The 9,911-nt window shown below is 34.4% G+C and overlaps 2 long non-coding RNA genes across 2 annotated transcripts; both read right to left on the reverse strand.

The window, feature by feature from the left end:
- Positions 1–1,538, reverse strand: LOC129321359 (uncharacterized). Its single transcript, XR_008595983.1, has 2 exons — positions 1,325–1,538; positions 1–173 (listed from the first exon to the last, which is right to left on the reverse strand). It is a non-coding gene; the product is annotated as an uncharacterized LOC129321359 (long non-coding RNA).
- Positions 1,539–7,096: 5,558 nt separating this feature from the next.
- Positions 7,097–8,633, reverse strand: LOC129321439 (uncharacterized). Its single transcript, XR_008596003.1, has 2 exons — positions 8,420–8,633; positions 7,097–7,269 (listed from the first exon to the last, which is right to left on the reverse strand). It is a non-coding gene; the product is annotated as an uncharacterized LOC129321439 (long non-coding RNA).
- Positions 8,634–9,911: the final 1,278 nt, after the last annotated feature.

A 9,911-nucleotide genomic window follows, 5' to 3' on the forward strand; every position in this document is an offset into this window, starting at 1 on the left:
TAGTTTGAAAGGCATGATTACATTTATATATTCATATAATTGACAATAAACAAAAAGCCCTAATATTGGCAATATAATACATTATAAATCATAAATTAAATACCCAAAAGAGACAGTGGATCTATACCACTAAGCCTCTGGGACTCCTCCACGTGTCACTCTTGGCTCTTCTCCTGAAAATTGTTAACCACATAATGAGACTCAAAAGTCCCAGTAACCAAAGCCAATTTATGATAGTGTATACAAACAGTTAAGTGTGTGCTTACTAAGTGAGAATTAAAAATAATATAATTCCAACAAATATAAGAAATATTATAATACACACAAACAACCATCCTTATATCCCTCCATTAACCTCGAGCCGTAGCCCTCACTCGGTACTAAATTACCCGGCCAAAGGTAGATTAGCCCGAGCCCTTACAAACCACCTATTGAGCTCCAATAGGGGCGTACCACGTGGCACATAAATACAACAACAATAGCAAGTCTCCCAACACCTCCCACAATAATTAAACAAATTCATAATAATATTGCACAATTATACAATATTACAAAATTCATAATTTTCTCAATAATCACCCAATTAACAAGAAGTAACACTAATCACAAATTAAAAGCATGGTTACCTTGTGGCTTTTTCAATAAATTATTCCTTAAAATTTCTCTCTCTCCACAATCTTCACCAGTAATACAATCTACAAATAACATATTATTTATAAATATTAGTTTCAATTTTTGAAACTAATAAAATAATTCTAATAATAGAATTAAAAATATAACATAATTCCTAATCTCAATCTTAATACAAATCTATAGTTAATACTATTAAGTAAAATTTTTAACTCCTCTTTTAATTATCAATAAACATTAATAATCTAAAAATCAAATTTTAAACTAATTTCTATTATCAAAATTTTCTTTTTATTTTATAAATTCGTACCTAAAATACCCAAAAATTAAAAATTGAGTCTCTAGCTTAGAATCATAATCCTATAACCATAATAATTCATTTCTCATCCCAAATAATCATCTAAACCTCAATAAATCAACATATATTTTCAGATCTAGTTTAGAATTTGATCCATAAGCCATAAATTCAAAGATCATTAACAAATTTATACTCTATAACATTTATTATACTACTGACAACCTCAAAAACCATATTTATTCAACATAAATTCATCCCTCTTTCAGATCTTAAATTTTCTACCACTACAAACTCAGAAACTAAAGAAGAAGGATGACTAAGAAAAATTTTTAGAACACTTACTTAGTCTTGAAAAGCTTAAAATCACACCCTAAATATCCTATTAAAAACTCTTACCTTAAAACCCAGCACCGGTGAATTTGGCTCACAGATGCTCTCTCTGCCGAAGCTCACGCACGAAAGAAGGAATGAAGAAATGAAGGAACAGGTGAGTTTTTATAAAAATTCAGTGGGTCCCACATTTTTTTTTAATTATTTTCTCTCTCTTCTTCTTCTTTTCTTTTTATTATTATTTTATTATTGTTACTGTTGAGGCGGCGGACGAAGCAAATTCGCTTTCTTCTTCTTCTTCCTTTCTTTTCCTTTCTTTCTTTTTATTATTATAATAATAATAATTTAATAATATTTTATTTTTTTATTTATTATTATTATTTTTTTTTATTTTTTTATTTTTTTTATTTTTTTTTTCATACCTTTTTTTTTATAATAATAATTTAATAATACTTTTCAAAATTTTTATTAACCCAAATTAACTATTAAAATTTAAATTGGGATGTTACAATTCTCCCCTCCTTTTACAAATTTTGTCCTCAAAATTTAAAATTAATAACTATTAACTACTCACTTAATCAAAAAGACGAGGATAATCACGTCGCATACTGTCCTCGGTCTCCCACGTAACATCACCTGGAGTTGTGCTCTTCCAGATTACTTTAACCAATCTAATGGTCTTATTTCTTAATTGCTTGTCCTTATAATCCATAATCCTTTCTGGTTCAGCTCTGAATGTCAAATTCTCCCTGAGTTCAATTCCTCGGGTTCAATTATATGGGAAGGATCTGGTTGATACTTTTTCAGTTGTGACACATGGAATACGTTGTGTATTCCAGCAATTTGGGGTGGTAATGCTACTTGGTACGCTACTGGTCCAACTCGTTTTAAGATCTCAAAAGGCCCCATAAACCTTGGTGTCAACTTCTTAGCCTTAATAGCTCTTCCAACACCAGTTACTGGAGAGATTTTCAAAAATACATGGTCACCTACTTCAAACTCAAGCGGTCTTCTCCTTTATCCGCATAACTCTTTTGTCTACTTTGAGCTGTGAGTAATTTTTGCTTGATTAAAGCAATCTTTTGGGTAGTCTCATCAACAATGTCTGGCCCCAAAACAGTTCTCTCACTTAATTCTGTCCAACACAGTGGCGATCTACATTTTCTTCCATACAATGCCTCATAAGGTGCCATCTGAATGCTAGAATGAAAACTATTATTGTAGGCAAATTCAGCTAATGGTAAGTGACTATCCCAATTACCTCTAAGCTCAATGGCACACGCTCTTAACATGTCTTCAAGAGTTTGTATGGTTCGTTCCGTTTGCCCATCGGTCTGGGGGTGGTAAGCGGTGCTAAAACTCAGACGAGTACCCATGGCTTCCTGTAATGACTTCCAAAAGTTTGATGTGAATCTCGGATCACGATCAGATACAATATTTGTCGGCACTCCATGCAATCTCACCACTTCTCTTATGTAGATTTCAGTTAATTTTTCGAGAGAATACTTGATATTAGTAGCAAGAAAATGAGCTGATTTGGTGAGTCGATCTACGATTACCCATATAGTGTCATGACCAGAAGATGTTCTAGGCAATCCTGTAATGAAGTCCATAGAAATGCTGTCCCATTTCCACTCTGGAATATCAAGAGACTGTAGCATCCCGGCTGGTTTCTGATGCTCAATTTTGACTTTCTGGCAAGTCAAACAACGAGTTACATGTTCAGTTACATCTCTCTTCATCCTTGGCCACCACCAACCACGTCTTAAGTCATGATACATCTTAGTTGCTCCTGGGTGAATGGTATATTTACTCTGATGAGCCTCCTCAAGTAAGATATTTTTCAATCGAGTATCATTAGGCACACACACTCTACCTTTATATCTTACGACATCATCATCGGTCACATCAAAATGTTCAGCCTTTCCAGCCCCAATCTCTACCCTAATCTTATTCAAATAATCGTCCTTCTGCTGCGAAATTCTGATTTCTTCCCAAAAATTATTCTCAAATTCAGTAATATGTAGAGCAGCCAAACGATTTTCGACTACTTCTACATTTACTGCATGAAAACTACTCCATAATTCATGTTCTCTGACCATCATGTGAGCAGTATGTACAAGTTTCCTGCTCAGAGCGTCGGCGACTACGTTAGCTTTCCCTGGATGATACTTCAACTCAAAGTCATAATCCTTCAAAAACTCAATCCATCTGCGCTGTCTCATGTTGAGCTCCTTTTGATCAAACAAATATTTTAAACTTTTATGATCACTGAAGACTTCAAAAGAAGAACCATAAAGATAGTGCCTCCAAATCTTCAAGGCAAATACCACAGCAGCAAGCTCCAAGTCATGAGTAGGGTAATTTTCCTCATGAGGTCTCAACTGTCGAGAGGCATAAGCCACTACTCGATCCTCCTGCATCAATACACAACCTAAACCTTTCTTAGAAGCATCAGTATATAAGGTATAAGGAGCAGTTGGAACAGGTAAGGTGAGCACCGGTGTGGTGGTCAACCTCTTTTTCAGCTCCTGGAAGGCAACTTCACACTCGTTCGTCCAAATAAATGGAGCATCTTTCCTGGTCAACTTAGTCAAGGGCATTGCAATTTGTGAAAAACCCTTAATGAAACGACGATAGTAGCCTGCAAGACCCAAGAAACTCCTAATCTCTGTCACACTTCGAGGTTGCTCCCATTTCATCACTGCATCTATCTTACTAGGGTCCACTGCTACCCCTTCTTCTGAAACAACATGGCCTAAGAATTTAACTTCTTTAAGCCAAAAATCACATTTGCTCAACTTGGCATAGAGCTTGTGCTCTCTTAATATCTCCAAAACAATTTTAAGATGTCTAGCATGGTCCACCTCATCTCGAGAATAAATAAGTATGTCATCAATAAAGACTACAACAAATTCATCGAGATAAGGCCTGAAGATTCGATTCATATAATCCATGAAGACAGCTGGGGCATTTGTTAACCCAAACGGCATCACTAGGAACTCATAGTGCCCATATCTAGTTCTAAAAGCAGTTTTAGGGATATCCTCTGCTCTAACCCTCAATTGATGATACCCTGATCTTAGATCAATCTTAGAAAACACCGCTGAATTGACTAATTGGTCTAACAAATCATCAATTCGAGGTAAGGGGTACTTATTCTTGATGGTTACCTTATTCAATTGTCTATAATCAATACACAATCTAAGGCTTCCATCTTTCTTTTTCACAAACAGTACCGGTGACCCCCATGGTGATACACTCGGTCTGATAAACCCCTTCTCTAACAACTCTTCAATTTGTCTCTTCAACTCAGCTAACTCCGATGGAGACATCCTATAGGGTGCCTTAGAAATAGGCCCCGTACCAGGTACGAGTTCAATCGAGAACTCAACCTCTCGTTCTGGAGGCAAACCGATCACTTCAGTAGGAAAGACGTCAGGGAATTCTCTCACTACTGGAATCTGATCTACACCTTCTTCAATCTCTGCCTTGATTGAGAAGAAAATCATAAAAGCTTGACAGCCCTTTCTTATACACTGTTCTACTTGAGCTGCAGACAACAACATAGGACTTTGGGACTCTACAGGGGTTACAGTAAGAACTGAGAGTGACACACTCTTTTTCTGACAATTAAGTACAGCTCCATTTGCAGACAACCAATCCATCCCCACAATAACATCAATCCCAGACAAAGACAAACAAATGAGGTCTATGGTGGTCTTTCGACCCTCATACTCAACCTCTACATTTAGACATGCCTTAGCAGTCCTTACAGTCAAACCAGCAGGAGTAGAAATCTTCACATCAAAAGGTAAGGTACACACAGGCAATTTACATCTTTTCACACATTCATCAGACACAAAAGAGTGTGTAGCACCCGAATCAAACAAAGCACAAACATCATTATCAAGGATTCGGATTATACCTCTGATAGCATTAGGGTTATTAGCAGCCTCTGGCCCAGAGAGGGCATACACTCGTGCTGGTACTGTAGGTCTCTGATCATTACCCCTATTTTGGTTTTGATAGCAGAATCTAGCAATATGACCAGGCTTCTGACAGATGTAACAAACCCAACAATCACCAGAATGAAACTTCCCACACTTACTGCATGCTTGATTACTAGCAGCACTAGGAGTAGGATTAAAGGTAGCTGGGCTCCTATAGGACCCTTGACTTCCACTCTGATTCCCTCTGTAGCTCTGGCCCTTATGATAGTAGCCCTTCTTCTTCTGATTTCTAAAACCTCCAAAGATTTGACTGCTCCTCTTCTCTACTCCACCAATGGGTCGGGTGTGGATAGGGGGCTTCCCATGAGGTTCTTTCCTCCTCTCTCTATCAGCTTCTAATCTAGCCTCTCTCTTCCTCCGAGAAACTATTCGAAGCTTATTGCACATCTCACTGAATGTCTTGATCTCAAAAGGGGCTAACTGTTCCCTTAGATCAGGCCTCGCCTTCTCTAGTAATCGTTCAGCCATCCACTCCGTGTCTTCATGTTTCTGGAGGTAAGTAGAGTATTTAGATAATTCTGAGAATTGTTCAATAAATTCATCCTCATCTAAATCACCCTGGCGGAATGCATGAAACTCAGCCTCCTTTTCTGCTCTCAGTGCAGTAGGAAAATAATTCTCGAACAATATGGCTTTAAAATCTTCCCAAGTAAGAGAGGAATCATCCTTCGGTCCTGATGTTTCCCACCATTTCTTAGCACTCTTCTGTAGTAGGAATATTGCCAGCTGCACCTTTTGATTAGAAGTGCACACAACCATACGAAAAATACTCTCCAATTGATCTATCCATTCTTCAACCACTGCTGGCTTAAGATTTCCATCGAAAGTAGGAGGATTAAACTTACGAAAAGTACTCCAGATCTTTGTGATCGTGGATGTCTGTTGGTCAGAGTGGAGACTCACATTCTTCGGACTAGTCTCATGGTGAGAATAGGAAGGTAAGCCTTTATCAGCAGATTGGCTCGCATTGAATACCTTGGTATGGCTTCCTTCTTGTTGGCCATTTCCCTCTCGGTTGTCATTCTCCTTATATTGTCTTAAAGCGGCCAATTCTTCTTCTTGTCTCTTCATGCGGTCACTAAGATTATATAGTAGATCCATCATTTGCCTCATAGTTGGCTCATCCTGCCTTAGTTGTGACTGTATGGGCTCGCCCTGCCCAATTTGTTGCTGTGTGGGCTCCGGTTGTGGCAGTGAAGGTATGTCATTTCCTATTGGCTCTATAGAATCACCGACAATTTCGCCACCTCTCCTAGTTTTGGACACCATCTCTCCCCTCCTAAAGGATGGAAGTCACATAATTAAATTAACACTAATCTCAAGACAAGAAAAATAATGGAGAAGCATTATGATTTAATAATGTATATTGCCAATAAACTAGGTTAATGTATAACAATTTCATAATTTATAAGAATTGGAACCATGAAGCTCTGATACCAAAATTTGTAACACACCAAAATTTTTTTTTTTTTAAATAATTTAACTCAACCATAGTTGGGTTACAGCCACCCAACACATTTTTATATCAATAAATTTCAATATAAAATATTTTATAATCGGCTTCAACTCACACACTATAACATTTCAGATAAATTTTTACCTCCCACATGCCATTAGGCTAAATCACATTTGTCCATCCTTATACTCCCAACAAGTAAACTAAATCACATTTGTCCATCCTTATACTCCCAACAAGTAAAATAAGCAATTTAGTCAATTTTCAACACAAGCCAGTTATTTGGCCTTATAATCATGCCATTTTAACCAATCCAAAGTAAACCAAATATTAAAATTACAGTCATCCAAATTGTACCAAAAATAGAAATAGTTTGAAAGGCATGATTACATTTATATATTCATATAATTGACAATAAACAAAAAGCCCTAATATTGGCAATATAATACATTATAAATCATAAATTAAATACCCAAAAGAGACAGTGGATCTATACCACTAAGCCTCTGGGACTCCTCCACGTGTCACTCTTGGCTCTTCTCCTGAAAATTGTTAACCACATAATGAGACTCAAAAGTCCCAGTAACCAAAGCCAATTTATGATAGTGTATACAAACAGTTAAGTGTGTGCTTACTAAGTGAGAATTAAAAATAATATAATTCCAACAAATATAAGAAATATTATAATACACACAAACAACCATCCTTATATCCCTCCATTAACCTCGAGCCGTAGCCCTCACTCGGTACTAAATTACCCGGCCAAAGGTAGATTAGCCCGAGCCCTTACAAACCACCTATTGAGCTCCAATAGGGGCGTACCACGTGGCACATAAATACAACAACAATAGCAAGTCTCCAACACCTCCCACAATAATTAAACAAATTCATAATAATATTGCACAATTATACAATATTACAAAATTCATAATTTTCTCAATAATCACCCAATTAACAAGAAGTAACACTAATCACAAATTAAAAGCATGGTTACCTTGTGGCTTTTTCAATAAATTATTCCTTAAAATTTCTCTCTCTCCACAATCTTCACCAGTAATACAATCTACAAATAACATATTATTTATAAATATTAGTTTCAATTTTTGAAACTAATAAAATAATTCTAATAATAGAATTAAAAATATAACATAATTCCTAATCTCAATCTTAATACAAATCTATAGTTAATACTATTAAGTAAAATTTTTAACTCCTCTTTTAATTATCAATAAACATTAATAATCTAAAAATCAAATTTTAAACTAATTTCTATTATCAAAATTTTCTTTTTATTTTATAAATTCGTACCTAAAATACCCAAAAATTAAAAATTGAGTCTCTAGCTTAGAATCATAATCCTATAACCATAATAATTCATTTCTCATCCCAAATAATCATCTAAACCTCAATAAATCAACATATATTTTCAGATCTAGTTTAGAATTTGATCCATAAGCCATAAATTCAAAGATCATTAACAAATTTATACTCTATAACATTTATTATACTACTGACAACCTCAAAAACCATATTTATTCAACATAAATTCATCCCTCTTTCAGATCTTAAATTTTCTACCACTACAAACTCAGAAACTAAAGAAGAAGGATGACTAAGAAAAATTTTTAGAACACTTACTTAGTCTTGAAAAGCTTAAAATCACACCCTAAATATCCTATTAAAAACTCTTACCTTAAAACCCAGCACCGGTGAATTTGGCTCACAGATGCTCTCTCTGCCGAAGCTCACGCACGAAAGAAGGAATGAAGAAATGAAGGAACAGGTGAGTTTTTATAAAAATTCAGTGGGTCCCACATTTTTTTTTAATTATTTTCTCTCTCTTCTTCTTCTTTTCTTTTTATTATTATTTTATTATTGTTACTGTTGAGGCGGCGGACGAAGCAAATTCGCTTTCTTCTTCTTCTTCCTTTCTTTTCCTTTCTTTCTTTTTATTATTATAATAATAATAATTTAATAATATTTTATTTTTTTTATTTATTATTATTATTTTTTTTTATTTTTTTATTTTTTTTATTTTTTTTTCATACCTTTTTTTTTATAATAATAATTTAATAATACTTTTCAAAATTTTTATTAACCCAAATTAACTATTAAAATTTAAATTGGGATGTTACAGTTATTCTTTTAAAAATTTCAATTGATTTTTGTAGACTTTTGACATCGGTTAGTTATATAACTTTGACATTAGTTAAATAACCAACGTTAAAAGTCTACTTTTCACTTTTTTTTTCTTTTCTTTAATAATCGATGTTAAAAGTACTTCTTATAGTAGTGTAAGATAAGGTTATGATTTTATTTCTTTATCCCATTTATTATTTCTTCCCAAACTATCTTAATGATTGCATATAATAAAGGAATGGTCGTTTCCAATAATATAAATGCTTAAAATGAAAATAATAAGTTAATTAAATAATTAATTTTTTTAATTTTCTTAATATATGTGAATTACTTACCTGACTTCTGTAGTTAGGGATGGAGGGAATAATATATTGGCATGTGATAATTCATATTCTGATCCATTGAAGCATAATATCGTTATTATGTCCACACATGAGGCTATGGTAATGAACTAATGATGCTAATTTTTTTTTTATTGTGCACAAGCACCCTCCTATAAAAAGTAATTATGTTCAAACTACTATCTGACATTATACGTGGACATTTTTTTTGACAAGGATTCAAACCTTAGCACCAATTATACTAAATTATATGTTGAATGGTTGCATTGTGGTGCACATCACCCACTACAATAGAATTTCCTAAACAAGACATAGTTTATTTGTAAAAAAGGTCAAATAAAAAAGGTGAAAAATACTTATATATATTTGAACTTGAATGGTTATTTTAAAAGTTAAAATTTTAAATATTTTAAAATTCAAATGCACTCGAAGCTTTCAAAAACACTCCAAACCCTTCTGAAACCACATTTCCGGCCATTGAATGATCATTTTGCACTTAATTGATGGTGGGATTGTGAATTTTGTGTGCATTTGCTCGTTAGAAGCCTTCATTTATTGTGTGGGTGCTAGTCCATTGATGGTGGGATTGTGAATTTTGTGTTCATTTGCTCGTTAGAAGCCTTCGTTCATTGTGTGGGTGCTGGTTGTTCCTACCCTTCTTTCCATTTTCAATGTTTTATCTTCCCCTTGAAGCTGGTTCTTGC

Source organism: Prosopis cineraria, unplaced genomic scaffold, assembly GCF_029017545.1.
Source record: "Prosopis cineraria cultivar Desert tree isolate PC_DT_omini unplaced genomic scaffold, ASM2901754v1 PC10, whole genome shotgun sequence".
Taxonomy (NCBI): domain Eukaryota; kingdom Viridiplantae; phylum Streptophyta; class Magnoliopsida; order Fabales; family Fabaceae; genus Prosopis; species Prosopis cineraria.